The following is a 5,690-nucleotide window of genomic DNA, read 5'->3' on the forward strand; positions in this document are numbered from 1 at the left end:
TGGACGTTGATGAAGCGGCCTGTGCAAAGTACTTCGCGATGATGTTGGAGGGAACAACAGGTACTTGGTTGAAAAATTTACCACCCAACTCCATCGAGTCATGGGACCAGTTGAAGGCCCGGTTTATAGCCAACTTCAAAGACACATGTAAGCAGCCTATGTCCATTGTGGACCTTGACACCTGTGTGCTGGGGGAGAACGAGTCAACAACTCATTGGGTGCGCCGGGGTTCAAAAGTCTTGCACTCATCGGACCGTATTAACGCCGGTTCGGCAATCATCACCTTGGAGCGTAATTGCCGGTTTAAGTCACTGAAGATGAAGTTGGGACGGCTCAAGCGTCACTGCAATGACATAGGTACCCTCATGGCCGCCTTGGTCAAGTATACCGATTCTGATAATACCAAAGATCCTGATTCTGATGAGGAGAAACCGGAGAAGGGAAAGAAGAACGGTGGTGCAAAGGGACAACAACACAACCAAGGAGGTCATGGGAATAATGGTAAGCGTAAAGCAGATTCAGATTTTGTAGCTAATGCTAATGTGCAGCGCCGTAAGGGTAAACCTCCCTAGCGTGGTGGCACAATGAATCTGGAACATTTGTTGAATCAACCCTGTCCAAAGAATGGGACCAAGGAGGCTCCTGCGACACATCTCTGGAAAGATTGTAACATTATGAAGGAGTTCAAAAACTCTGATCTTTTCCGGTATGATCAGGGTCCATCGGGCGGTTCAGGCCCAGGTTTTCACACCGGCGGCGGTTCAAACTCTGGATTTCAGAATAATCAGGGCAACCAGAACAACCAAGGTGGTAATAACCAGCAGAATAATCAAGGAAATCAGCAGCAGTCGGGTTATCAGAGTCACGCAGAGCAGTTGAATGGTGGGCAGTATCATGTGTTCACCACTAGTTTGTGTAGGCGTGACCAGAAGCTTCACAAGAGGGCAGTTAATGCTGTTGAACCGACGGTACCACGTTACCTGCGGTGGTCCGAGCAACCTATTGTATGGAGCAGAGAGGATCATCCGCCCCGGGTTGACAATCCGGGTCACCTGGCATTGGTGGTGGCACCTCAGGTGGGAGGTTATAAGTTCACTAAGGTACTCATGGATGGAGGGAGCAGTATCAACATTCTGTACTATGAGACCTTCCGTCGCATGGGGTTGACAGACAAGAGTCTTAAACCATCCAATACTGTTTTCCATGGTGTGGTACCAGGTAACTCGGCGTATCATGTTGGTAAGATCGCTTTGGAAGTTGTTTTTGGTGATGAACATGATTCCCGGTCTGAGACATTGACCTTTGAGGTGGTGAGGATCCAGATACCGTACCACACACTGTTTGGGCGACCGGCTTATGCAAAATTCATGGCGAGGCCTTGTTATATTTACTTGCAGCTAAAGATGCCGGGTCATAAAGGAACCATTACGGTTCACGGAAGTCGCAAAATCGCTTTGGACTGCAAAGAAGGTGATGTGGCCTATGCTGAGTCGGTTTGTGCTACAGAGGAGCTGAAGTTTTATAAGGAAAATGTTGATCCGGCAGACATGACCCCTCTGAAGAAGCCTACCACTGAGCATGACCCGACCCTACATTTCAAACCGGCTGATGAGACTAAACTTGTTGACTTTGTTCCTGGCGATTCATCTAAGCAGTTTAGCATCAGCACAAATCTGGATCCGAAATAGGAAGGCGCGCTCATCGAGTTCATCCGTGAGAACCGGGACATTTTTGCATGGAAGCCTTCTAACATGCCAGGTGTACCGAGGGAACTCGCTGAGCACACTCTTAATATTGATCCCAAGTTTAAACCGGTCAAGCAATTTCTTCGTCACTTTAACGAGGAAAGGCACAAGGCAATTGGTGAAGAGGTAGCCCGGCTCCTGGCTGCTGGGTTTATCGTTGAAGTGTTCCACCCTGAGTGGTTGGCTAATCCGGTGCTTGTTCTTAAGAAAAACGGCACTTGGAGCATGTGTGTGGATTACACAGATTTGAACAAAGCTTGTCCAGCCGATCCTTTCGCTCTCCCACATATTGATCAGATCATTGATGCGATGGCGGGTTGTGAGCATTTGAGTTTTTTGCATGCTTATTCAGGCTATTATCAGATCAAAATGGCAGTTAAGGACCAGGAGAAGACCGCCTTCATCACTCCCGTTGGAGCCTTCTGCTATGTTTCTATGCCCTTTGGGCTCACGAGTGCCCAGGCAACTTATCAACGCTGTGTGCAGAATTGTTTTCATACTCAGATTGGGCGCAATGTTGATGATTATGTTGATGACATTGTGGTAAAATCCAGGAAGAAGGAGACACTGATAGATGATCTCAAGGAAACCTTTGACAATCTGCGGGTTTACAAGATGATGCTCAATCCGGACAAGTGTGTTTTTGGTGTTCCGGCAGGCAAGCTTCTAGGCTTTCTGGTGTCCAACAGAGGCATTGAGGCTAACCCGGAAAAGATTAAAGAAATTACATCTTTGGCCAAACCGGCGTGCATCAATGATGTTCAGCGTCTAGCAGGGCGGATTGCGGCCCTAAGCCGGTTTATCAGCCGTTTGGGAGAGAAGGCGATCCCTCTATATCAGATGCTAAAGAAAACAGATACCTTTGTCTGGAGCGATGCGACTAATGCGGTGTTTGAGGACTTGAAGCAGCAGTTGGCTGAACCGCCAGTCCTTGCTGCTCCGGTTGACAGGGAGCCCTTATTGTTTTACGTGGATGCTAATGCCCGTGCTGTCAGTGTGGCAATTGTGGTGGAGCGCAAGGAGGCTGGTAAGGAGTACCCGGTTCAACGGCCGGTTTAGTATATACCAGTGAGGTGCTTATTGAGTCAAACCAACGGTATCCTCATTGGCAGAAACTTGTATATGGGGTTTTTATGGCAAGCCGGAAGTTAAAGCACTATTTCCAAGGCCATCCCATTACGGTGGTCAGTTCAGCTCCGTTGGGCGATATAATTCAGAACAGGGAGGCAACTGGGCGGGTTGCAAAATGGGCAATTGAACTTGGTCCACATGGTTTGAAGTATGTGGCTTGAACAGTTATAAAGTCTCAGGCACTTGTGGATTTCATCAATGACTGGACTGAGTTACAAGCGCCAGAGGACAAACCGGATAATACATACTGGACTATTCACTTCGATGGATCCAGGCAATTGGAGGGCTCGGGGGCTGGAGTTGTTCTTACTTCCCCTCGAGGTGATAAGATTCGTTATATCCTTCGTTTAATGTTCCCCTATACTAACAATGCAGCTGTGTACGAGGCTCTGCTCCATGGGCTCCGTGTGGCCAAGGAGATGAACTTAAGCCGGGTACGATGCTTTGGAGACTCTGATCTGGTGGCTCAGCAAGTTTCTGGCACTTGGGATTCTAAGGATCCACTCATGGCGGCTTACAGACGTGAGGTGGATATTGTGGCGGGTCACTTCAAAGGGTATCAGGTTGAGCATATCGATTGGCGCAAAAATGAAGCAGCAGACGCTTTAAGCCGGCTTGGATCTCAGCGTAAACCGGTACCTCCCAATACCTTTTTAGATATCTTGCATAACCCGTCTGTTAAGCTGCCTACAGAGGAGGATTTGGTTGTTCCTGATCCGGAGGCTCAATTGGTGGCCGCTTTACACGTTGTGCCGGATTGGATGGTTCCATATTTGGCGTATATGAACCGGGGCGAGCTACCAGATGATGAAGTCCTGGCTCGGCAGATAGTCCAGTGGTCCAAGTCCATGGTTATTCACAATGGCGAGTTACACCGCTGTAGCGTTTCAGGTGTATTTCAGCGTTGTGTTTCTCCGGAACAAGGCCAAGAGATCCTCCGGGAAATTCATGAAGGGGATTGTGGTCATCATGCCGGGTCAAAATCCTTGGTTGCAAAGGCTTTCCGTCATGGGTTCTACTGGTTGACAGCTCATGCTGATGCGGAGGATCCGGTAAAGCAAGGTGATGCTTGTCAAAAGTTTTCACGCAGGGCTCATGTTCCGGCTCAAGAATTAAGGATGATTCCCATCACTTGGCCATTTGCCACCTGGTGGCTTGACATGGTGGGACCCTTCAAACACTCCAACGATAAGAAGACCCACCTGCTGGTGGCTGTTGACAAATTTACCAGGTGGGTTGAAGCGGAGCCTGTCAGCAAGTGTGATGCGGCTACGGCAGTTCAGTTTCTCAAAAAGATTATCTTCCGCTTTGGCTTTCCACACAACATCGTCACGGATAATGGCACAAACCTCTCTAAAGGTGAGATAGAAGATTTTTGTCAGAGAGAACACATCCGGCTTGACTTAGCATCTGTGGCGCACCACCAAACCAATGGTCAAGCGGAGAGAGCTAATTAAGAAATCTTGAAGGGTATTAAACCCCGGCTTATGGTTCCTTTAAAGCGGACGCCGGGTTGTTGGGTGGAAGAATTACCTTCTGTGTTATGGAGCATCAACACCACTCCCAACAGATCGACGGGTTACAAGCCTTTATTCATGGTGTACGGGGCAGAGGCGGTCCTACCAAGTGATATTCGTCACGATTCGCCCCGGGTTGCTAATTATGTTGATGCGGACAATGAGCAAGCACGCCAGGAGGCGTTGGACCTGTTGGATGAAAAACGAGATATGGCTTTATCCCGTTCGGCGGTTTACCAGCAAGACTTGCGGCAATATCATAGCCGTCGGGTTAGGACAAGAACCTTTCAAGAAGGCGATTTGGTGCTCCGGCTCATCCAGGATCAGACCGACATGCACAAGTTATCCCCACCTTGGGAAGGACCCTTTGTGGTCAGCAAAAATCTGCACAACGGATCATACTACCTCATTGGCGTTCGAGACAACTCATGTACTTCTGAGGAGGAGACCCGGCGGCCGTGGAACATAGCTCTCCTACGGCCTTACTATACTTGAGCCATAGGATTTTCTTATGTACATATTTCGACAATGTATATATTATGATTAATACAATAAACCGGCATCCTTGCTATAAGCAGGGCCTCTGCTGTTTTTTCTCAAATATCCTTTGAGTTGCATGGGGGCTTCAGCTGACAAAGCGGAGTACTACCTATTAACCCGGCTATCATGCCACAATACAGCTCGGGAGCTTCACACCCAAAGGGCCAAGGAGATTCTGGATGCTATGCACAGCTCAAACATAGGCACCTAATGAGCACAGCTCATCATGTTACTTGGGGGCTCCTTGTGTCAAATACTAAAGAGTTTGAATGGACCCTTGTAGCTGGGTATCGCCCCACGGCTTGGAAGCCTGGTGTATTTACCTAAAACCTCGGGTTAACCTACCTTCCTCAAGTAAGCCACTCCTATCCAGGTAATCCTGGCACGACCCTCCGAACGTTTGATAGTTACTCTCATTGAGACCCTGAACTTGTCAAAGTTAAAACGGTGATTGGTTAGTTGGAGGTCCATCTTAAAAGGTTTCGTCAAATGGTTTAACTCAGCGGCCTGGCAGCCCATGAAAAGCCTCGAATTTGGGCCTGGCAGCCCTCAAAAAGCCTCAACTACACGGTTTCATTTGCACTTGTTACTATTTTCTCTTTGCTGACTTTTGTGTTAAACTGGCATCTTCGATCTGGTATGACTTTTCAGTCATCACATTAACCCGGTGTTAGTTAACCCGGCTTGGATCTCAACTCAAAGTTGATGAACCTTATTATTAAACCGGAGTGTATTAACCCGGCCTGGCTTTGACTAC

The sequence above is a fragment of the Triticum dicoccoides genome, chromosome 2B (assembly GCF_002162155.2).
Source record: "Triticum dicoccoides isolate Atlit2015 ecotype Zavitan chromosome 2B, WEW_v2.0, whole genome shotgun sequence".
Taxonomy (NCBI): Eukaryota; Viridiplantae; Streptophyta; class Magnoliopsida; order Poales; family Poaceae; genus Triticum; species Triticum dicoccoides.